This window comes from Dendropsophus ebraccatus, chromosome 3 (assembly GCF_027789765.1).
Source record: "Dendropsophus ebraccatus isolate aDenEbr1 chromosome 3, aDenEbr1.pat, whole genome shotgun sequence".
NCBI classification, from domain to species: domain Eukaryota; kingdom Metazoa; phylum Chordata; class Amphibia; order Anura; family Hylidae; genus Dendropsophus; species Dendropsophus ebraccatus.
This window is the reverse complement of record NC_091456.1, coordinates 93,059,863-93,086,124: the sequence shown is the minus strand read 5'-3', so window position 1 is coordinate 93,086,124 and position 26,262 is coordinate 93,059,863.

Genomic DNA, 26,262 nt, shown 5'->3' with positions numbered 1-26,262 from the left:
CTGGGGGTTACTGAGGGGGACTGGGGCAGACTGGGGGTGATTGAGGGGCACTGAGGTAGACTGGGGGTGACTCTAGGGAGACTGGGGCAGCTGGGGGTGATTGGGGCAGGAGTGCACATAGCCCTCCTCCTCTTCCTCTCACCCTGGCACACAAGTTCCCCTCCCGGCCACACATGCAGGTCCCCAGTCTTTGAAGGAGGCCGCAGGGACTGTAGTGGTGATATCACCACTACAGTCCCTGCGGCCTGCTCCAGAGACCGGGGACCTGCACGCGTGGCCAGGAGGGGAGCAGGACGTGATATTTATAGCTCAGGCAGGTCAGTCGCAGCTCTGTTAGGCGGACTGCCCGACCGCCCTGCACCTCACCTCCGGCCCGACACTCCACGCACCGCCATAAGCCCGCCATGCACCTCACCTCCGCGCTTGACCTGCACCTCTTGCCCGGCCGCCAACCCGACAATCCATGCTGCTCCGCCTGCAATGATTTTTTGTGAAAATTTAATTTACGATTTTCACAAAAAATCTAATCGATTCTAACCTTCTGGGCGAATTAATTTGATTACTCACCCAGCCCTAATTCCTCTGTATGTCTCCTCTTGTATATATGTATCCTCCATGTACCCCTGTATATATGTCTCCTCCTGTGTATATGTATCCTCTATATACTCCTCTGTATGTCTCCTCCTGTATATATGTATCCTCCTGTGTAGGTCTCCTGTATATATGTATCCTCCTGAGTAGGTCTCCTGTATATATGTATCCTCCTGTGTAGGTCTCCTGTGTATATGTATCCTATATGTCAGGGATAGGGAACCTTGGCTCTTCAGCTGTTGCAAAGCTACAACTCCCATCATCCATGGACAGCCTATGGCTGCCCAGGTATGATGGGAGTAGTAGTTTTGCAACAGCTGGAGGGCCTTGGTTCCCTCCCCCTGCTCTATGTCCTGCTGTGTAGGTACCTGGCTTCCTGCAGACACCATCTTCTCTGTCTTCAGGCTCTTCTAGCCCAGACACAGGAGAACCAGCTGGAAGGAGAGAGCGCACTCTGGTGGCCGGAGGAAGATACTGCGTGCAGCAGTTTGCTTTTTACCATAAGCCTCATAGGCTTATAGAAAGCATAATGGCCATAAAGGGGGTGGGGCTTCAGCGGCCGCTTCCAGCACAGACCGGATCCACAGCACAGCCACAGGTAAATATGACTGAAGAGGGTCCGGGCTGTAAGCAGGGGAGGCACTGGGGACTCCAGCCAGCTGTCAGTAGCCAGGCGGCCCTGACAACTGGTGGAAGACCGGCCCGGGTGGCATGTGCCCCCCTGCCCCCCTGCCCAGCCCGCCCCTGACTATGGTACATGCCCTATTGTATACGCCCCCCCTCCGTGTAGTGCCCCTTATAGATGGCCCCCAATGTTTCCCCCTTATAGATGTCCCTGTGTTGTCCCCATTATAGATGACCCCCCTGTGTTGCCCCCTTATAGATGCCCCCGTTATCCCCCTTATAGATGCCCCCCATGTTATCCCCCTTATGTTTCCCACCATGTTAGCCCCCTTATGTTGTCCCCCCATGTTAGCCTTCTTATGTTGTCCCCCATGTTTTCCCCCTTATGCTGGCCCCCTTTTGCTGCCCCTCCCCCATGTTAGCCCCCTTTTGCTGCCCCTCCCCCATGTTAGCCCCCTTATGTTGTCCCCCATGTTAGCCCCCTTTTGCTGCCCCCATGTTAGCCCCCTTTTGCTGCCCCCCATGTTTGCCCCCCTTGCTGCCCCCCAATGTTAGCCCGCTCTTGCTGCCCCCCCATGTTAGCCCCCTCTTGCTGCCCCCCATGTTAGCCCGCTCTTGCTGCCCCCCCATGTTAGCCCCCTCTTGCTGCCCCCCATGTTAGCCCCCTTTTGTTGTCCCCTATGTTAGCCCCCTCTTGCTGCTCCCCCATGTTAGCCCCCTTTTGTTGTGCCCCATGTTAGCCCCCTTTTGCTGCACCCCCCATTGTTAGCCCCCTTTTGCTGCCTCCCCCCATGTTAGCCCCCTTTTTCTGCACCCCCCATTGTTAGCCCCCTTTTGCTGCCTCCCCCATGTTAGCCCCCTCTTGCTGCCTCCACCCATGTTAGCCCCCTTTTGCTGCCTCCCCCCCATGTTAGCCCCCTCTTGCTGCCTCCCCCATGTTAGCCCCCTTTTGCTGCCTCCCCCCCCCCCCATTTTAGCCCCCTTATTTTGCAAAGCAGATAAGGAAAAAAAAAACAGCACACAGCTCACCTGACAATTCGCTCCCCCGCCGTGGATCTTCTCTTCTGCAATCCGGTCCCCGACTCTGTCCCGTCCCCGGCTGCATACACTGAGCTCTGTGTGCGCCGGGGATGTTACTTCTGGCACAGCAGGTGCTTGTTATAGACGCTCTCTGTGCCGGAAGTTACATCGGGACCGGGACACAGCCGGGAAGCCGCACGGCAGCCGGGGCAAGCCACTTGTGACCGCAAGCAAAACACCGCTTGCGGTCACAAGAGGGGGTTGAAGGGAGGCAGTACAGTGGCAAGGGGGGCCTCGCGCCCCCCCCCCCCGGTAGCGGCGCGGGCGCGGCTGCGACCGTGGTCGCTACGCCACTGCCTCCTCCTCATATGGCAGGGAGGTATTCACACTATGTCTGATTTTCACCAGTTCTTTAATGACATTTACTATACATACAGAGATTGATTCTATTTCCTTTTTGGACATACGTTTATTAGTAAATGAGACTAGGGATGGCATCAGTACCTCTCTATACAGCAAATCTGCCTCTGACAATGGTATAGCGCATGCATCTAGTAGTCATCCGTGTCATACTATCTGCAGTTTGCCCATAGGAGAAATTATAAGGTGACGTTGGGCTTGTTCGGAGGATAATACTTATATTGTTCAGTGCCAAGATTTGCAGTGCACAGTACAGGGGGTACCAGGGCTAGGAGCATTGCAGAATCTAAAAATAGGAATTTTCATCTACAAGACAGACCCACTAGGAGAACACATGATACTGTGTCACCATTAGTTTTTTTTTCATCCCCGTACAGCGTGCAGTTTGACAACATTAGATCTATTATTTTGAAACTTTCATCTGTACTGTTTGCTGACAAGACGTGCTAATATTTTATCTGCTGCTCCTAAGCGTAGTTAGAGGTCTGCTCCTGGCTGTTTTAGATGTGCTCTACCTAGGTGCTCTGCATGCAAATACATCAGCTCACAAAGGCACATGGTGTCTAATGTTAATAAGAGGATTTTTTATATTGACACACTAACTGTGGAACTTCTCATGTGGTCTGTGTTGCTATGTGCACAATGTGAGGGATGGAAATAGTTAAACATAGAATGTGTGTAGGATGGTGTTTGTAGAAGTTGTTGATAGACCTTGAAAGGGGGTAAAAATGGTTATTTGTTGAATGTGTGTATTATATTGTTTGTAAACCCCTATGGTTCAGACACCTTGAAGGGAACAATTGAGGCCACGAGCTCCAATGATACTATTGTTGTAGCATCTAAGTGAATCTGAATAATAAGTTACTAGTCCAAATAACATGTTGTTTAATTAATATTAGCCACTCAGGTGCTGGGTAATAGAATATGTAATTGACACTCAATCCAATCAGAGCAAGAATTAACATGTATGTAACATCTAACCAATAGGAGCTTGGAAACCACCCGTGTCCTTTCTTGGTTGGATGCTGTCCTTTTCCTATATGTATAAATATGTGTTTTGTCCAATAAACTATGAGCTTGTTTCACAGAATCCTGTGTCTGTGTCATGTCTCCCAAGCTTGTAAAAATACTCAACTGATAATTTGAAGTTTCGCTAGGACTGGCAGTGGGTGTTTCCCCCACAACAAGTTGCAATCTACAGTGTGTGGGATGTACTATACTATACTGTAAACTAAACAGACGCATAGCAGACCACATTGCAGATGCAGCCACTAGACTGGTGTTTCATGGTTCCATGTCGGGGCTCTCAAAGCATTTTGTTGAGCAGCATGGAAGGGATCTGTCCTTTCTCCAGATATGTGGTATAGAAAGGGTCAATTGACCCAGGAGAAAAGGTGATTGGATGTGTCAGGTGCGACTAAAGGAGGCCTACTGGATTCTCCAGTTGGACTCCTGGGTACCCCTTGGCCTAAATCCAAAAAATGATCTAGCCTATATATATTGAATGTAACATTTGTATCTGTTATCCATAAAATGTGTAAGAAATAACATGTAAATGCAATTGTGTTTATATAATGTATGGACATCACATTCATGGGCCTGTGAGAGTGCTTTTGGAGGTGTGAGTATGGGAGGTGACCTTGCACACGTCTGCACTTATGTAATTTCTATACTAGCACTATATCTGTATATATAGAGGCATTTGTGATTCATGAGACATGCCATGATTAAGGAGGGTGACTCCAAAACTCTGACACATCTATGTATGATTTTGAAAGGAAATAATAAAGTAAGAAGTTTTTATCTACGTTGGAGCCGGTGACTACTTTGTTCTGCACTTATTAGAGTGAATGGTCCTGTCAAGAACATGTTGTTATCTACATCACTTACCTTTCATATACTGCCTATTTCCATTTACTGTCAGTTTCATTCTACCTAGTTTTACCAGGCATGTGTTCTCTAAAAGTTCTCTTACCATCAAATAAAGGAATGGAATACCACTAGGATATCAATTATAAAAGAGGTCTGCTTTCTCCCTATGCACCCAGCAATTGTTTGTTATTTTCAGCCATAGATTGTTAATCAAGTGTAGTGACCACATACTGGAATACAAACATGTGCACGCTCACTGCTTACATAAAGACACTTATGCGCTCATTCATCACTTACATAGTCGCACTCATGCATTAATGACATACGTGGAAGCATTCATACCTGCGTTCACTATCTAAACTCATACACAGTGACCATTAATGTATACATGCACACAGCAAACGCATACATAATCACACTTACGCAAGTTTATAACATAAATAGACACATTTAGGCCCACAGTCACAAATAAAACACACTCCTTAGATATCTTTAACCACTGCAGAGGGGCAGCAAATACCTGCAGGATGCATCTAACCAGGCTGTCCCATGATTTCCCAGATTTCTTGAATTTGTGAGTGCTTCAGTGATAGAGGTGCTGAGTGGTTTATGAGCAATCCTATCAGTCTGAGGAGGGAGACACCAATTCAAATTATGAGATTTGGGGCATTAATACGTGTTATCCAGAGCCCAGGCCTGGTGTAACAGGCCAGAATATACCCCCAGTCCAGACTATACCAGGGATTAATATGGCCTAGGATAGATTATACCCCAGGTATATTTTGGCCTAGGTTAGATTATCCCCCGTGGTGCATTTTGGTCTAGGCCAATTCATACCCCCCTCAGGCCATTTTATACCCTCATGATATCAGTACCATTGAGTGATAGACACAAGAAATACCTAATTTTTTAACATTTTATCGGGGATTCAGCTTTGTCTGAATCCCCGTAGGGGACAGTCATCTTGTGTTTGCCCTATTTTTTTGGGGCTAATAAGGAGATTTTGTGCATTTCATAAATACCTGTACAAAATTTATTAAGGGTTTCGTGCTATTTCTCATCAGTTTCCACTGCCTGCACCTTTTTTTAAATTTTTGCACTGGGAGGGGGCGGGATTTTCTATTGACTACTTTCCTTTTATAAGGCCGGGTTCACACTGCGTATTTGAAGTCCATTTAACAAATAAATTTTGTTTCCACCGCAGGCCTTAAGGGCCCACATAACAGTCATACTGAAGCCGGGAAGGACCCGTCAGTCTGCAGAAACTTCCGTCCTATGTCACTGATCAATATTGATCTTAAAATCTACTCCAAAATATTCGCTCTGCGCCTCCAGCCCTGGGTGCCCGGTATGATTCACCTGGAACAGGTGGGTTTTGTCCCTGGTCGCGAGGCCAGGGACAACACAATAAAAACGGTGTCCTTGATATCTGGAGCTGGTCGATCTGGGAGCCCCCTGTGCTTCCTGACAGTAGACGCTGATAAAGCTTTCGATAGGGTGCACTGGGGGTTCCTGGAGAAGACCTCCGAGCGGTGGGTTTGGGTCACAAAATGATAGAGAGGATCCTCGCCCTATACTCATGCCCTACAGCACAGGTACGCATAAATGGTTCCTTGTCCAGTCCATTTGGGGTATCCAACGGCACCCGTCAAGGCTGCCCACTGTCTCCATTCTTGTACATACTAGTAATGGAGAGCCTGGCGAATGCCCTTAGAAGTAACTCTGCCATTAAGGGTGTGTGGGGGGTGGGGGGGATGCAGAGGGAACATAAATTATTATTATTCGCGGATGACCTCATGATCTACTTGTCCTCTCCCAGGGTGGGCCTCCCTAATGTAATGACAGAGTTTCGAAGATATGGACTTCTTAGTAATTTCAAAGTTAATTTGCAGAAGTCTGAAATTCTGAACATTACCATTCCAGCTGGGGAGATGGACACGTTACAAGCTAGTTTCCCATTTAAGTGGAGATCTGACCACATTAAATATCTGGGTGTCTGCATCCCCGCTGATCCCTCTCGGTTATATGACCTCTTGGCAACCCGGCAAATCACCCCAAGACTACTCCTTCTAGACTTATGTGGGCTGAGGCCTTCGGAAACTTGATGCGAATGGAGGAAATGAGGGCAGACGAACACAACATGAGTAATAAGTTCTCCACCAGATGGAGGATCTGGATTTTGTTTCAGTCTTCCCCCGAGATGGCGAGTTGGCTGGCTGGCAATGACTCCCTTGGGCGGGACGAGCCGATCGCCTGGGCGTTGGGCGGCGATGGGCCCCCACACTTCTTCCTTTTCTTACTTTACTCAGTTTTCTCATCTTCTTCTCTTTCACCTCTTCTCTCCAATGTTTTCCAATTGTCACCTAGAGATGATATAGTGCACCTGTAGCTGGCACTCCAGCTCCTCCCACTTTTCTCCCTCTCTTGGGGGTTTTCTAACCTCTTTTTTCTCCCCCCCTCCTCCCCCCGCCCCATCCCTAAGTGTTTTTTGTAAACGCCTATATATGTATTCAGCCCTTATTATTGTTTTGTATGGCAACGGCGAAGTTGACATATTGAGGGCCAAGCATGAGGCCTAAGTTCAGGGCCCAAGTTACGGGTTGGCAATTCAGACATCCTGATGCTCTACTCTACAGCCCTTGTCGAACAAGTTAGACTTACTCGTTACCCTTCAGCCTTGTGGATCTATCCGCTATTGTGTTAAAGTTATCCCTTATGCCACAACCTGTTATACCATATGCTGAATGCATTTACAGTTTTAATATGTATGTCTGTTTATTCAGCAAATTCTTTAATAAAAACTTATTGAACCATAACATATAAATTTTATGAAAAAAATGGATGAGAAAACAGATGCAAAAATGGATGCATTTGTGTGCAATCTGTTTGGATCCGTATTTCCATTGACTTCCATTCTAAAAATAAAAAAGACAGTCTGAGAAAAACAGGGAAGTGATTACATGGCTTTGAGGGATATAGAAAAAAAAGGAAAAAAAAGGAAAAAATTGGTCAGCTCTCCTAGAACACTGTTCACACTAGGCAGGAGCACGTTGCCATGGCTGAAATTGCAAACACACAAAAACACAGAAAAATGCAACAGCTCACCGCAACAGCAAGATACAGACCCACCATAGGCATGAAAATTTACGCTGTTTGCAAATAGTAACCAAGAGACTCATTATTTTTGTGGGAATTTTTTGGGCAGTTGGGGGGGCTGCTTTTAATTATTTTCATGTCTATGGTGGGTCTGTATCTTGCTGTTGCGGTGAGCTGTTGCATTTTTCTGTGTTTTTGTGTCTTTGAGGGATATAGTCTGGCATAGGTTGTTTTACACCCCTGGTTTTATGAACCCGATCGTTCGGCATTTGATTAGCGGTGGCTGCTGAAGTTGCATAAAGCCCTAAGGCTATGTGGAAAACATGGATATAGTCATTGGCTGTATCCATGTTTTCCAGACAACCTTGAAGCATTATCCAACTTCAGCCGCCGAACGATCGGGTTCGGATGGACTGGAGCATGCTCGAGGTTCGCTCATCTCTAGTTTACATACTCGCGGTGAATTTTTCATTCCGCTGTGAGTATGTAAAGCTCCATCACACTTAACTCTCCAACACAGGAGCCAGAAACAACAAACTCTGCAAGCTAAGTACTTTTATATTGTATTGTGAGCGAGTTTTGGAGCGTGCGAGTTTTTGATCTGAAGTACCACGAGCCACACCTGAGAGACAGCGGGAGATTAGGGAGGTAAATAAGTGGCTCAAGAGCTGGTGTAGGATAGAGGGGTTTGGGTTCATGGAGAACTGGGCCGACTTCTCGGTCGGTTACAGGCTCTACGGTAGGGACGGGCTGCATCTCAATGGGGAGGGTGCAGCCGTGCTGGGGGAGAAGATGGCTAAGAGGTTGGAGGAGTGTTTAAACTAGGGACCGGGGGGGAGGGCAACTACAATATAGTAAGTAAAGACAGAGTAGATGGAGAGCTGGGCCTAGATTATGAAACTGGGGGTGGAGCGGCGGGAGCGGTTAGAATAGTCACTAGTGATAAAAGGAAAGGGAATATGGACAAATATATTAAATGTATGTATACTAATGCTCGAAGCCTCACTAATAAAGCTGAAGAATTAGAACTCATAATGGTTGAAGAGAAATATGATATAGTGGGGATAAGCGAGACATGGCTGGATGAGAGTTATGACTGGGCTGTTAATATCCAGGGTTATAGTCTATTCAGAAATGACCGTAAAAATAAGAAAGGGGGAGGGGTCTGTCTATATGTTAAATCATGCCTTAAGCCTATTCTGCGGGAGGATATATGTGATGATAATGTGGAGTCTCTTTGGGTAGAAATAAGGGGAGGGACGAAGAATAATAAAATTCTTATAGGAGTGAGTTATAAACCTCCAAGTATAGTGGAAGAATCAGAAAATCTTCTTATAAGACAAATAGATGCGGCAGCGGGTTTTTGGAAATAGTAAAAGATAATTACCTTTCCCAACTAGTAGAGGAACCAACAAGAGGGGGGGCCCTTCTGGACCTGATCTTAACCAATAGGCCCGACAGAATATCAAAAATAGATGTGGGGGGTCACCTAGGTAATAGTGACCATAACATAGTAAGTTTTCAATTATCCTTCAATAAAATGATTAGCAGAGGGGCTACAAAAACATTAAATTTCAGGAAGGCTAATTTCCAAAAACTAAGAGAGGACCTTGGGAACATAGACTGGGACAATGCCTTCAGAAATAAAAGTACACAAGAGAAATGGGACATATTTAAGAGCATCCTGGGTAAATCGTGTGAACGACACATACCATATGGGAATAAACGTAGTAGAAATAAGAGAAATCCAATGTGGTTAACTACAGCTGTAAGGGGTGCAATAAATGATAAGAAACAAGCATTCAGATAACTAAAACAAGAAGGTAGTGGGGAAGCATTGAGCAACTATAGACAGAAGAATAGAATGTGTAAAACGCAAATAAAAGAAGCAAAAATAGCAACAGAAAGAAGGATAGCCACAGAAAGTAAAACAAATCCCAAAATGTTCTTCACCTATATAAATAACAAAAGACTTAAAACCGAACATGTTGGTCCCCTCAAAAATAATCTGGGTGTAATGGTGGAGGGGGAAGAGGAAAAGGCCAATCTACTAAATACATTCTTCTCTACTGTATTCACAGAGGAGAATCCCATAACAGACGATATGACTAGGGATAATGTTAATCCTCCCATAAATCTCACCTGCCTAACACAACAAGTGGGGAAACGCCTTAAAAACATTAAAATCCATAAGTCACCGGGCCCAGAAGGTATCCATCCTAGAGTTTTGCAAGAATTAAATACTGTGTTGGACAGACCATTATTCCTATTATTTAAAGATTCTATTACGACAGGGATTGTTCCACAGGACTGGCGCATAGCTAATGGGGTACCAATATCCAAGAAGGGGTCAAGGAGTGATCCTGGAAACTACAGGCCCGTAAGTCTAACATCTATAGTAGGTAAAGTATTTGAGGGGATTGTAAGAGATGCTATACTGGAGTATCTTAATGAAAATAATCTTATGACGCAGCACCAGCATGGATTTATGAGGGATCGGTCCTGTCAGACTAATCTGATCGGCTTCTATGAAGAGGTAAGTTATAGACTGGACCTGGGGGAGGGTGTGGATGTCGTGTATCTGGACTTTTCAAAGGCATTTGATACTGTGCCGCATGAAAGGTTGGTCTACAAAATGAGGATGCTGGGACTCGGGGAAAACATATGCAAATGGATAAGTAACTGGTTGTGTGATAGAAAATAGAGGGTGGTCATTGATGGAAAATATTCAGATTGGGTTTTAGTTACTAGTGGGGTACCACAGGGGTCAGTGTTGGGTCCACTTCTTTTTAATATTTTTATTAATGATCTTGTAGAGGGGCTACAGAGTAGAATCTCCATTTTTGCAGATGATACTAAACTGGGTAAAGTAATCAGTACAGAGGAGGATAATATCATATTACAGAGGGATTTGGAGAAGCCAGAGGCTTGGGCGGAGAAATGGCAAATGAAGTTTAATGTGGATAAATGTAAGGTTATGCATTTGGGCCATAGAAATAATAAGTACAGTTATGTGCTAAATAATAAAACACTGGGTAAAACTACTTCCGAAAAGGACCTGGGGGTTTTGGTGGACAGTAAACTCAACTTTAGTGATCAGTGCCAGGCAGCAGCTGCCAAGGCTAATAAAATAATGGGGTGCATCAAAAGAGGTATAGATGCTAAAGATGAGAACATATTTTTGCCTCTTTATAAATCACTAGTCAGACCACATATGGAATACTGTGTACAGTTTTGGGCACCGGTATATAAGAAGGACACAGCTGAACTAGAGCGGTGCAGAGGAGGGCAACAAAGGTCATTAAGGGAATGGGTGGGTTACAGTACCAGGACAGGTTATCACGCTTGGGGTTATTTACGCTAGAAAAAAGACGTCTTAGGGGCGATCTGATCACAATGTACAAATATATTAATGGACAGTACAGAGATTTTTGTAGTGGTCTTTTTACTCCTAGGTCTGTAACAATGACAAGGGGGCATCCTCTACGTCTAGAGGAAAGAAGATTTCATCATCAGCATCGACGCGGGTTCTTTACTGTACGAGCGGTAAGACTGTGGAACTCTCTGCCACATGATGTTGTCATGGCTGATTCATTAAATAAGTTCAAGGGAGGCCTGGATGCTTTTCTTGAACAATATAATATTACAAGTTATGGGCATTAGATTTCTAGTGATACGTTGATCCGGGGATTGTTCTGGTTACCATTGCAGTCGGGGGAGGGGGGGGGGGAGTTTCTCCCTGTGGTGGGGCGTTTGTCTTCTGCCCCATAGGGGTTTTTCGCCTTCCTGGATCAACACAGTAGGATTTTCCTAGGTTGAACCTGATGGACTCTTGTCTTCTTTCAACCTTATTTACTATGTTACTATGTTACTATGTTAACCTGGCCCCGGCTAATACATTACCTGGCTGAGCGGGATGTCAGGTAGCCGGAAGCCTGAGAAGAAAGCAGGAGCGCACCCAGGTAATGTATTAGGTAATGCCAGGTAATGCCAGGCAGGGCCAAGTTAAGAGGGACAGGACTTTACATGCCCTTTCCTCTGATGTGGCTCCATTACAATCAGTGGAGGCACATCACAGAATGGAGGGGTATTGTCACACTGAGGGGGGAAGGGGTGGTCCCCAGTGCATAGAGCCAAGTCGGTACATGGCCACGCCAGCGCTGATCTGCTAGTGTACCTGATGGTACATTCGCTTTAAATAAATTTGATGACATTTCAAGTGTTCCAGGCTATAAGGAAAGTACTAAGAAAAGGAAAAATAATGCTCAGTGCATTAAAGAGTGAATTAGACTAGGAGGGATGGAGAATGCTAATGCTGCATAAAACCATCAGGGGAGAGTCCCTTGAGGTCCTGTGAATAGCTTCCAACATAGCTACAAAAGCACTCAACTCTAAAGTCATCTTCCAGTTTGTGTTTGAAATTATAAATAACTCTAATTCAATCCAATTGTATTCCCCATGCGTACAAGGGACTTATTAACCTGCCACAAAGGTTTATTGTTTCTGACACCTGTAGTAAGAACCTTGATCAAATATTAAGACCTTATGTAAGTGTGTTGTCTTTGTATATGAGAGAAACCTATGATAAGACCACAATACAATAAGAAGTATAGACGGTACACTGGCGCATGTTCAGGTAATACAGAATAAGTAGAAAGCAGCGCTTATGTATAAAACATTAGGATGTTTAAGGCTATAGGACTTCAATTAGAGAACACAATGTTTCTTTTTTATCAGCTTTGCTAGTTTTTAATATTAAACCTGTCACACCACAGGCACTTCATGGCGCATTAAAGATAGAAATGCTGATTTTGCAGTCAAGACATTTCTCTTCACACTATTGTTCTATACTTTTTCAGAAGAACATATGGACTTAAAATTATTACACAATGAAAAGCCCAGTAATTGAAGTTTTATTTTCCATAGAAAGCCATTTATGAAATGCTAAATATATACCAGATCCCTTCACTTTCTATTCATTCACCTAAGTGCTTGTCTCTGTTGTAGAAGAAAGCATACTTGGAGTACTGTTATATCTATCTTCTTTTTTATAACATTTGATATATATCGGAATCTTATAATTATTCTAAGGGGATGAGGAAGACTTGACACTGGCATTATGGATTTGTTTTCTAGCTTTTCCTGGGGTTCCAATCTTTTTGACTACACAAACAGCATTGCAGACAAGGCTGTTTTGCCTTAAAGGGGTCATTCACCTGCAGGAAGTGGTGTTTTCTCTCCAGGCTAAAACATAGCTCTCTGCTGCCACCCCTGTCCATGTAAGGAGCTGTCTAAGGCCCCCTTCACACGTCCGGAAAAACCGCCCGGATTTCCTATCAGGAAATCCGGACGGATTTCCGGACACATAGACTTTCATTGGACACGGACACCCTTCCGGAATTTTCCGGAGGGCTGTCCGTTCCGGAAAATAGGACCGGATTTTTTAGAACCGGTCCTATTTTCGTCCGGAAATCCGGCCCGGACGCCCCCATAGGAGTCTATGGGAGCGCCCGGGCCACGGACGCTTTCCTGATGCACATCAGGAAAGCGTCCGGAGTTCCACTCACCTTCCGCCTCTGCTCCTGCTGCCTCTTCGCTGCCTCTTCATCCGCAGGTACCCCCGGCAGCCACTCGCGCCACTCGCGGCACCCCCGCACCCCCCCGCGGCCACTCGCGGCACCCCCGCAGTTGTACTTCTGCAACCTGGATGGCCACAGGCTGCAGAGGTACAACTCCCATCATGTACTGCAACCTGGGTGACCACAGACTGCAGAAGTACAACTTCCATCATGACCTGTCAGCCAAGCATGATGGGAGTTATAATTCTGCAAGCTGTGACCATCCAGTTTGCAGAAATACATGTCCTATTTTTTTTTCTCATCAGGAAATCCTGAAGGTTTTTCCTGATGGTTTCCTGATGGTAAAAACGGATTACTGTCAGGAAATCCTGATACTTTCCTGATGACATTTAAGGCCTCCTGATCAGGATTTCCTGACAGTAAAAACTGACACGGACGTGTGAATGGGGCCTAAAGCAGTGACAAATCCCCATAGAATACCTCTCCAGTGCTCCAAACTGGAAATAATCCCACTTCATGCAAGACATACAGCAGCTGATAAGTACTGGAAGACTTGAGATTTTGTAATAGAAGTAACTCAAATCTCTGGCACTTTCTGCCACCAGTTGATTTGAAAGAAAACATTTTTTGGTAAACTACCCCTTTAAAAAAACGATATTAATTTGTACGACGTAAGTTAATTAATTATTTCTATTTACTTATTTTCAATTAGATATACATACACTCCTAATCCCTCAGGCTAAATGTCCCCTATAACGGGACCCAACTAAAATATAACTTTTAATCTTACATAAGAATAAAATCTGTGTATCAAGTGGTAGAAAAAAAATGTTAAAAACACAACAGTTAAACTGCTACCATATATACCATATGCAGCAGGACCAATCCAGGTCTTTGTAACTGCATATGGTGGAGCAGTGTTCTGTCCTCAGGAAGAATTGCTATCCTTCCTATCCTATTCTCATCAGATAAAAAAGGCTCCACAGTTATTTTAGGAGCCGAAACGCGCTGTTCCTGTTTTTAGAATAAAATTTTAAAGTTTTTATACCCCACTTGAGTACCATTAGCTCATTCACATGGAGTGCGGTTTTAGTGATTTTGTTCATTGAACACTATCGGTCGCGCCACCATCAGGAGAGACCTCTTCCACAAGCCTAGTCCACATTGGCAACATCTTTCTCAACATCTACTAGTGGTAGAGGTAGTGGCTTCTTTATTACATTTTAGCCTAATAATGTTTTCTGGCAAGGGTGTACCTAAAGGCTCATGGGCCCTGGTGAAAAATTTGTTGGCAATTTTGTGCGCTTGGACGTAGTAATACTACGGTAATACTAATACAAGGGTAATACTAGGTCCGTTGATGTGCAAGCAGGTGAAACGGCCGTTGCCATAGTGGAAAACACCTTTTCATAAATAGTTATTTCCAATGATCAGGTGATGTAATACATGAGTGAGGCAGTGACATTACATTAGGACACAGTGGTCTGTGTCCTAATGTAATGTCACTGCCTCACTCATGTATTGTGCCACTCTACAAATACAACTTCCATCGTGAACTGCCAGCAGGACATGATGGGGGTTGTAATTCTGAAACCTGAACAGACACAGGCTTCAAAACTACAACTCCCATCATGTCCTGCCAACAGGTTTGTAGTTCTAGGGGGGTATTGCTCACCTGTCCTGGTTTCTGCACTAGTTTGTACTCTGGTCTGGATGCTGTGTAGTAGGGGCGGAGCTAAGTATAGCATTACATTACACAGAAGGATGTGACAAGTGGCAGAACAGGAAGCACAGGGCTCCCAGTAATGGTTTATTCAATTGTATTAGTGATTGCTGGTACAATTGAATAGGAGAGTAGAGAAGCCTGCAGAATTGCTCACTGCACTACTCTCGAACCAGTTGTAATTTTCACAGCTGATTAAGGAGATTTGTAGAATGACAGCAGGTGGTAAACTTCGACCTTTGCATACCCTATAGCTACGAGGGAATGCGAGGTCAACAAAAATGGCATTTCGGGCACTGTACAGTATACATTTTTTATTTATTTATGGTCTTTACAGTGTGGGATAACTAATGTTATATTACATATAAACAAGTAAGATACCAATTTTGTTTATGATCAATTCATGCTTACCAATTATTTGAAGTTCAGGTCTTTTAGTTGAAAATTGAGGGAAAGTGCAGTATGTTACGTAGTTATTACAGGGCATTTTCAATCTTAAAAGCATGTTTTTCACCGCTTTTCTTACTTTGTAATCCTCCCAGTGGACTTGATTATGTTAGCACAGTACACTACAGTTTACAGTCTCCTATTACAGCCTGCCTATAGCAGGGTGTAATAGGAAGAAAATAAGAACAGCCACAGAGATGTCACATTGTATCTAAGTGGTTAAAGGGGTTATCCAGCGCTACAAAAACATGACCACTTTTCCCCCTACTGTTGTCTCCAGTTGAGGTGTAGTTTGCAGTTAAGCTCCATTTACTTCAATGGAACTGAGTTTCTAAATCCCACCCAAACTGGGGACAACAGTAGGGGGAAAGTGGCCATGTTTTTAAAGGGTATCTGTCAGGGAGTTCTGTTCACGAGCCCTGTTGAATTAGAATAGGGCCATGCACAGGACTCACCCGGCGTGGTCGTATATGCAGTGTCCCAGAACAGCCCTTCTTATGCTCATACTTTTATTATAACCAGTTCTGTTCTGGAAAGCTATGGTCCACTGCAAACTGCGTGTATTGTGTCACCCCTGCAGTGTTCAGGTCTGCTATTTCATTCATTTATTGCATGTATATTCAGGTATCAGTGTCTAATGGTATTATGTCGCCTCCTAGTGTTCAAGTATGGTACTTCTCATGTATATTTCTCTGTATATGCCTAATGGTGTGATGATGCAATGGCTGGATGTCACGTGACTGTGCCCTGCTTCCATGGTAACACCAATGGTCATCAAGCTTTTGGCTGGGGTTACCATGTGACTTCCTGTGCTACCTCAGTCTTGTTCTCCACCTTCAGGAGACAAGTTCAGAGTCTATCTCCTATCCCATAGGGAATAGGTTGTGTTTTTGTCCTCTCTCCCTGCTAGGAGAGAGGCCTGCGTGTGCTCTGCTGCTCCAGTCCACTGGCTGTGTTCCTGTCTCAAGTCTCAAGATTCTCATCTGGGTGTCGATTCTTCAGTCATTCTTCAGTTCCTCTCATCATCATCTTCTCTAATCATCAACAGAAATTATTTCATTCAAGTCTTATTCCACCCAGCATCTCAACTTCAGTTTCACTACTACTCCCATCATTGAGCACGCTACTCCCACAGCCTATTGCAGCATCACCCATTACTCTGCTTTATTCAAGTCTGCCTGTTGCTATTAGTTACCACCGTTACAATAAATATACAACTACCGTTGTTTCTGAACCTTGGCATTGGTGTGATAATTGGTGCCCTGACTAAGGACAACGAAGAATCGCATGCCCAGTATTCCCGCATGGTCAGGAGCCCGGTTTCCAGCTGTATCACCCTCGTGCCTACACCGTGACCACATTATCCTACAGCTGCCCCGGTTCCTGCCTGTTAGCACCATCTATACTGCGGAGTGGCCCCTAGGAGCCCAGGGCATAGCATTTTTGGCGTCACAAACAGGATTACGATCGCATTGTGTGTCCCCAAGAGTGTGCCGCAACCCCAAAGAGACTTTGCCATATCACCATGGGGGTAATCGAGGCGCTCAGGGCCCTAGACTGTACACAAGGTGGCCGCTGTCTTCTTCAATTTCTAACTGCGCCATACCCCGGAGAGGAGGGGGTTAACCGCCATGTTGCCAAAGCGCAGGAATCGCCCGGCGCAATAGACTTTGCATTGACTGCTCCTCATTGGCTGCCTGTGCCAGATGACGTCACTGTTGCCGGGCAGATTGCTGGACCGGAATTTCAGCCTCTGCGCTCCGCCTCCTCCCAGGTCCTCAAGACCACACCAGTGCGCAGCAAGATGGCGTCCTGCAAGGAGTGCACACCTGCTACCGCTGTACCCGTGCTACCAGAGCCTCCCGCCTCTATGCCAGCGTTCGATCCGGCATGCCTGCTGGCTCTGCTGCCCTCGGATAGTGACAGCAGCTGGGGATCCGTCCGGTCCGAAGATAGGGATCAAAGCCGGGCCTCTACTCCGACTTCCGCTGAATTAGGTGAGGAGACTACGTCTGATCTCAGTATCTCCCCGGGTCCTAATCACTCCAGCTCCTCGAATTTCATTTTCTCCATGGGGCCATCCGTCTCCTCCGAGGACGACCGGATCATAGACGAGTCACCTCCATCGCCCCCAGATCCTGAACCGGGGGGAAAGACTCTCGTTAAGGGCCCCATATCTCCGGGCCTATGGCAGCCTCCCGGGTGTGATTCGCCACCCCTGCCGCAATGGATGCTCGGGTGTGGGCCTAAGATTATGCAGCTGATCAAGGACATTCAGCAGGCCCTCGCTGCTATGCCACCTGTCACTAAAGCTGCTACTGCCATGCCCACCACTGCACCTGCAACTTCCACTATAGCAGGGCAGTCCACAGCAGCTAACACTGCCTCTTCCACAGCCGTGGCTAAAGCCACCAATGCTTCTACTACCGTCACCTATAATGTGGCCCCTGTCATTTCACCTATAACTACTGTGACCCCCAGCATTGTGGTCACCATTGCATCCAGCGATGCTTCTGCTCCAGTCCCTCCACGCTTCTACTACCCGGGGTAAAAGAAGAAGAAGAAGAAGCCTACTCAGGATCCTCCTGCATCCTTCCATTAAGCTTCGCTATAGAAACCAAAGTCCTTAAACTGTTTTCCTTTTCAGTTTTGTTCACTGTTTTGCAACGTTCAAGGTTCGTGCCTGGTCCTCCTGACCAAGTTTCCTTATTATCATCCAGCTATGTGCTGATGGACACTCATTGACCAAACTGTTCTTCAGTGCCTGTCCCAGAGCCTTTACATGGACGATGTTCTATGTTGCCTAAAGAGACTCTACCACACAGAGACACTTACCCATTCCTTCCTAAAGCATTTTCCAGAGTATGTGATTGTCAGAGGTTTATTATTGTATTTCATGATTGCACTTCAGTATTGCACTTCAGTACCTACCTCTGAGTAAGCAGAAAAGTCATTTAGATAGCCTCAGAGAAAGTCTATTTTCTAAAGGAGTATTTTCTAAAGGGTGTATTTTTCAGAAGGATCTTCTATTTTCTCCATGCATAATATTATTGTATCTATTGTATCTACAGCTGGAAAGATTATTGGAGCCAGTTTTCTTCAGATGTCTTCAGAGTTATGTGAGCCAATCCTCCTCCAGACCTCGCAGTATTTGTTGTCTTTTGTATTTCCCTTCCCTGTGTCTCCAGTGTTTGTTCACCTCTGTCTTGTCCCAACATAGTAGTTGCTACACATAGTCTTACCTAACATTCACACTTATCCATACATATTGCACCTTGGATACCTTTTCGTGTGTTCGGCCTATTGAGTAATTGTGTTGTATGATTGACCAGTATGTATGGGCGCCCAAATGTATGTTTGCTTTTGTTATTTTATTCTTTCTCTTCCAGGTGTCCAAGACACTTCACACAGACACCCAAGGCAGTACACAGGTCTTCACAGTTTTCTTCCAATAGGGTAACTCATTGTCATTGGAAACCTACTGTCAAACTGGCTGGAATATTGAGGGTCCCCCGCCAGCAGTTAAGTTGTCCTGGCTTCCATGTCAAATGGTCCACGCACTAACTACCTGTAACCAGAGTACGTTAGGCACCCCTAGGTGAAGTCCTGCCACTAGGGTTTTCTTTCTCTTCATATCTCTTGTCACATGTGCCTTGAGCGTGGGAAACACACATCTACATATTCACTCACACTAACATTCCTTCCTCTTGTCTTGTTGTCCTGGTCCTCTATGTTTATTCGGCCACATCTTGTGGTTCGCCGAGATCGGCTCATTTCTAGTAGGGAGGTATGCAGTGTCCCAGAACAGCCCTTCTTATGCTCATACTTTTATTATAACCAGTTCTGTTCTGGAAAGCTATGGTCCACTGCAAACTGCGTGTATTGTGTCACCCCTGCAGTGTTCAGGTCTGCTATTTCATTCATTTATTGCATGTATATTCAGGTATCAGTGTCTAATGGTATTATGTCGCCTCCTAGTGTTCAAGTATGGTACTTCTCATGTATATTTCTCTGTATATGCCTAATGGTGTGATGATGCAATGGCTGGATGTCACGTGACTGTGCCCTGCTTCTATGGTAACACCAATGGTCATCAAGCTTTTGGCTGGGGTTACCATGTGACTTCCTGTGCTACCTCAGTCTTGTTCTCCACCTTCAGGAGACAAGTTCAGAGTCTATCTCCTATCCCATAGGGAATAGGTTGTGTTTTTGTCTACTCTCCCTGCTAGGAGAGAGGCCTGCGTGTGCTCTGCTGCTCCAGTCCACTGGCTGTGTTCCTGTCTCAAGTCTCAAGATTCTCATCTGGGTGTCGATTCTTCAGTCATTCTTCAGTTCCTCTCATCATCATCTTCTCTAATCATCAACAGCAAGTATTTCATTCAAGTCTCATTCCACCCAGCATCTCAACTTCAGTTTCACTACTACTCCCATCATTTAGCACGCTACTCCCACAGCCTATTGCAGCATCACCCATTACTCTGCTTTATTCAAGTCTGCCTGTTGCTATTAGTTACCACCGTTACAATAAATATACAACTACCGTTGTTTCTGAACCTTGGCATTGGTGTGATAATTGGTGCCCTGACTAAGGACAACGAAGAATCGCATGCCCAGTATTCCCGCATGGTCAGGAGCCCGGTTTCCAGCTGTATCACCCTCGTGCCTACACCGTGACCACATTATCCTACAGCTGCCCCGGTTCCTGCCTGTTAGCACCATCTATACTGCGGAGTGGCCCCTAGGGGCCCAGGGCATAGCATATGCATAGTTACCTAATCTTCCGGTGGCAGGAACAACTGCATGATGGTCAGGTGCAGATAGCTAATAACAGGTACCCTTTAAATAGTGAGAATTAGAGTCTACTCCTCCATTGGCTGCTGTGGATAGTCTGGTGGCTTAAGTATAAAAAATACTTACCCAAGACCTTTAGAGTGTATAAGAATGAAAAATGTTGAGTGTGGAGTATCTTGGCACATATTTAATGCTTAATGAGTTGCCCTTACAATACGCCACAATGTTGGTGCATGGGGTGCCAAAATTCGGGTAAAGCAGGCTTAGTAAGTGTGGCGGTGTAGGAGTGAAAACCCTGCTGATTGCTCAGATTCTGATATTTGTAGTAGCAGTGATCACATACTATAGTTTCCAGTGAGTATTTGGGATTGTGTGGAACATGGATTTGAATTCTGCTAGATACCTGAGAAGTTTTTTTTATGCTGCCACTAGATGGCAAGAGTGAGCTCTGTCACACTAAAGGCTAATGGTTAGACGTTCACATGAAACTAGAAAGTGAAGAAATAAGAGAAAAGCTCTGAGCAATGTTGTGAATTGTAAGCAGCTTAATTAAAATACTTATGCAGCATCCTAATATCATAGCTTTAATTAGCTTGGAAGCTGCAGAAAACAAAATCTTGATACACTTCACAAGTGAAATAAACTTAAAATCATCTGGCAACAATGTTAATAACTGCACTAATATACTGTATATATATATATATATATATATATATATATATATATATATTACCAATTAAATTTCAATAGCAGTTATGGTGAGCAGACTGTTTGCATAACAACAATTCTGGATGACGACTGGGCCCCTAATGTGTTAAGTGACAGTAGTAATATACAGTATGCAGCAGCATGACTACTTTCAGTTGAGCAGCAGCCAAAGGATAAATGATAATGGTATATATCAGGTCTTCTGCACAAAGGAGAACCAATGCACACAGATTATATTCACTAGAGATGAGCACATTTACAGTAATAACGAAGTAAAGCACTTCATTATCTCTGCAATCTGCCCATTAGCCAGCTGCCTTTTAACTCACTGCCGCTCACTCACTGCTGGAGAAGTTTCCCAGGACTGGGTCCAGCTTTGCCGAACACCCAGGGAAAAGTGGCACGGAGCAGTCGTGAGTTAAAAGGCAGCCAGCGGACTGCAGTGATAACGAAGCACTTCATTTTGTTATTACTGTAAATTCGCTCATCTTTACTATTCACTTTGACAAATGAGCACTATCACGTACAGACATTGTAAGAAGTTTTAATCATTTATGACCTCAGTGCTCAAACACCAACTTGAACAAGCTGGGAGAAGCGTGAGTTAAAGAGTCACTGTCTCTTTGTTTTTGCTGAAATCAATAGTCCAGCCGATTTAAAAAAAACTTTGTAATTGGGTTTTTTAGCCAAATATGCCATTATCTGCATTTAAAAAGCCTTTTCCCAGCCCCCCCCCCCCTCCTTTCTGTCATCCACTGCAAAATATCAGGAAATTGTTGCATCAGACACAACCTGTCTCTATGATCTATAGAGAGGGGAGGGGGGAGGAGGGAGTTAGCTGGCAGCAGAAAGCAGATAACAGAGGATTACACAAATATGGAGCTGGGTGACAGCTGTATTCAGAGGTTAGAGAGGTCAGTGGTGGCATCAGAGGAGATAGCCAGTGATGTATTTGTAGATTAACTTTTTGTTGTCCTGTTTTGGTGTTTTATTTAGCTCTCTCCATAGGAGAACAATAAAGACAGGGGGAGAGCTTCAAACTGCTTTTTCATGATAAAAATGCATTTTTCGGCTAATAAACCCAATTACAAAGTTTCTTAAAATCGCCTGGACTATTGATTTCTGCAAAAAAAAATTGACGAAAGTGACACTTTAAGTGCATTCTCACCCACCCTTTCTCATGCCAATGTTAGTTTATAGAACCATCTTGACTTTAGAATCATCTGGGGTTTTTTCCCACTTTATCTGTTTTTTCTAGTGATTGGTTGGGGTCTGAACACTCTTGTGATCGATCAAACTTTTAGACATTTTGACATGACTTATGTGAAAAGTTTTTTAAAGTTGCAGGTAGGGACAGAAGTGATACTGTCAAATACAAGCCACTACTAAATATACAAATCTGTGCCTGGTAAGAAATAAAGAGGCTCACAAGAGTGCCACGGCCTCTTCAGCCAGCTCATCAGCAGGGTTATAGGGTGTTTAACTCCCCCTGACTTGATACTGATGGCCTACGCTTAAGATGCTGAAGAAAAGCTTGCAAGATATGTCTGGTGTTTTGTGATGGGGCAGCAGTTAAAGTGATACTGTTGCACCCCTTACTCTTTTTGAGGTTCTCCACACCATCCACAAGAGTGGATGGTGGATTTCGCCTGTCCATAGAATGGAGACTATGGCACGGGCGGAGATGCACATGGACGCAAGCGGGGGAATCTGAAGCTGCAGTGTCAACAGGGCCGGCCTTAGGGTGGCTGGCGCCCTGTGCGAAACCATTTTTTGACGCCCCCCTCCATGTATATATATAGACATACAGGGCAGAGCTGCTGCTGTCCCTGCGGCTGTGCTGTTTCTGCAACAAAGTAGCTGTTATTTTTCAATTTAAGACAACCCTATTAAATGAGTTATCCAGGATTTAAAAAAAAAACATGGCTACTGTCTTTTATAAACAGCTCCGTCCCAGTCCTCAGGTTGTGTGTGGTATTACAAACCAGTTCCATTGATGTGAATGGAGACAAACTGTAATACGACATAAAACTAAAAAATAATAATACATTAACATAAGACAATACTCAACACTAGACTGACAGGGGGCGTCTTCTCTGCATCAATTGCAGGTGATGTTTTTTCAGGCACTTTTTCTTTCACTTTTACCCACTGCCCCCTTCCCCCCATGTAGGTAGTTGTAAGTAGGTTGTTGCCTCCCTCCTCTCATCTCATGTAGTTATGTAGTTGCCGCCCTCCACTCTCTTACACCATGTAGGTAGTTGCCCCCCTCCACTCCCTTACACCATGTAGGTAGTTGCCCCCACTCCACTCCCTCACACCATGTAGGCAGGGCTGTATTAACAGCTGCTGCTGCTGCCCTAGGCACTAAGCCTGAAGACGCCCCATCTTCACGCACCTATTGGCGATGCCAGACCTGACCAATACCACCATACCCCCCACCCCCCCTGGAAAAGACACCAGATTTACTGGCAAGTCTGAAGGGAGGAGGGAAACTAAAAAAATAAAAACAAAAAAAAATGTTTTTTCTGACCCCCTGCTCCCTGGTGCTGCCCCCCTGCAAGGTGCTGCCCTAGGCACCGGACCACGGGTGCCTAGTGGTAAATACGGCCCTGCATGTAGGTAGTTGCCATCCCCTCCCCTCCCCTCTCACCATGTAGGTAGTTGCCCTCCTCCCCTCCTACGTAGGCACACACAAAAACACACAGACACTTAAACTCACCTGGCTCTAGACCGCGCGTCCCCTCTCCTCAGATCGGTGGCCGGTGCTCCAGGCAGGCGGCACAAGAGTGACTGACAGAGTGGGAGCCATCAGTGAGGGGGCGCCGCGTCATTTCACTGTGAGCGCTCATTATGAGCCTCACAGTTAAAGGGCCAAAACAGGTCTTGGGGCGCCAGGGACTGGACCTCCGTGGTGGCTAAGTGAATAGTGGGGCAGCTGTCCGCACTGTTCACTGAGCCACTGCAGGAGGCCAGGGCGCCCCCTAACTTGCCAGGATGATGCGCCCTGTGCGACCGGACGGGTCGCACACCCCAAAGGCCGGCCCTGAGTGTGAACATACCCTTACTTTCCTAAAATCGCTTAATTTCATCAGTGGACAATGTCACCTAGATGGGACCCAACTGCTGGGAAGCCACACATAAGTGACTCTATGATATTTAATGATATTCTTTATGGTTGCATGTGGCAATAAGGGGTTAAAAAGCCATATAATTTCAACTTATTTAAATCAAAAAAGTCCAAATATATTCTTTGTTATTTCACTTCTATATCATTATAGAATCTGTCACAGACCCACATCCTCTGCTTCTCCTCCTAGATAATAAGCCATAGAGTGTAGCTGTCACTAGGGGGAGCTCACCACATACTAATCTATACAGCACCCATTACTCCTTAGGGTGGGTTCACACTGTGTTTTTGCAATCCATTTTGAAAAACGGATTGCAAAAACGGATGCAGTTGTGTGCATCCGTTTTGATCCGTTTTTCCATTGACTTCCATTAAATAAAAAAAACAGATCAAAACGGATCCGTTTTTTTTTACGGACACAAAAACGACACTATTTTTTTTGTCCGTTGAAAAAAACGGATCCGTTAAATGGATTGCAAAAACGCAGTGTGAACCCAGCCTTAGAGTACAGTGGCTTCATTGAGCAATGTTGGTGTTAATACCATAGAATGGGTAAGACACCGGCCGTTCTGTGACGTGTCACAGAACAGCCGGTGTCAGTGAATTTCATCCCATCCGGTACTGTAGTACCGGCCGGATGAACTTCATCTCTGTTGAATTAGGATGTGGGCGTATCCGGGTGCACCCACATCCCAATTCACCATAGCACACAATGAAAAGAGGTGTGCCCTCTTAGGACCCTATATGTGTGATTTGTCTGTTTATTTGTGTGTCCTGTATAGGAATTGTTTTAAACGTTACATCTTTATTTCAGAAATAGCTGTATAAGAGGCTGTACTTAAAGGGGATGTGTCATAAAGAAAAGTTGGTAAAATCAGATGTGTACCACATACATATATGTAAAGAGGTGCAAATGTGCTGTTTTTTAAAAAAAAAATATATATATATACCAGTACTTGTGCTGTTTTTCTCTCCCACTAATTTAACCACTTCCTGGTTTCCACTCTGAACTGTGACCTTGCTTCTGCCATTTAACAGTGCAGACGCTTTCCCACAATCCACCTTGCTAGCAGTCAAAACTAACTGCCAGCATTTCCTGAAGATGGCTGTTGAACTGAGCATGCCTGGCCCACCTTATTGTGTAGTATTCAAGGGCAATACAATATAAAAACAATGCAGGCAAATGGCGGACTAGTAAAGATCCTATTACACTAAACAATTATCGGCCCTACCTGACCAATTACCGGCCGTACAGGCCGATAATCATTTAGTGTGATGGCGCATGTTGAAAGGCCATGATTAGCTGCCATGCAAAATGTTGGCTGATCGTGGTCTTTCAATATGTTGATGTGGTAACCTGGGGTTGCTAGGTGAAGCTTGCAAGGGCAGGTGTTGCAGTATTGCTGCGGCACTTGTCACAGTGGCCAGGAGTGATATATGCCCACCCCTAGGTGTACCAACACACACTGTTGTAAGTATAACAGTTCGCAGTTGCGACAATGTCCGTGATTAATAGAAAATGAAAGTTGCATTGAAGTAAATGGAATCACGGCAGGAGTGTATACACATACTATACACTCCGGCCGAGACTCCAAGCGACCGCCGGAAAAAACTGACATGTCATCGAATAGCAGCCGCACAACACTGACAGTTCACACAATGAAAAGTGCAGTTTCGGCCGCTCTTTTCATTGTGTGCTATGGTGAATTGGGATGCGGGTGCACCCGGATGCGCCCACATCCCAATTTAACAGAGATGAAGTTCATCCGGCCAGTACTGCAGTAACGGATGGGATGAAATTCACTGACATCGGCTGTTCTGTGACACGTTACATATCAGGTGTGGGGGGTGGTCACCTATCACAGGGTAAAGGCACAGATTCTTGCCTTTTCCCTGGGCTAAGCCAGGCATAATATTGATAAATTCCCTGCTTTATTCCTTGCAACAAGCTGTAATACCTCCTTATCCCCCCCTTCCATACCTGACCCTGCTTTGGACTCAGCTTAAGGGTATCAATAAAGCAGAGAGGGGGGAAGGAGGAAACATTTCAGCTTGCAGAAGATCAGGAGATTAGAAAAGCCTCTTTGACTCCTTGTACCAGAGAATAAAAGCAGTTTTCTACATTCTGGGAGCACAGACAGATATATGAAAGGTACAATGTGTCTCCTTGTATTAGCAGCTATCTTAACAGTGTCATCAGTTATGTGGCGACATAACTCCCAGATCCCCAGACAGGTTCCCCATAACCGGCCTTAACATCT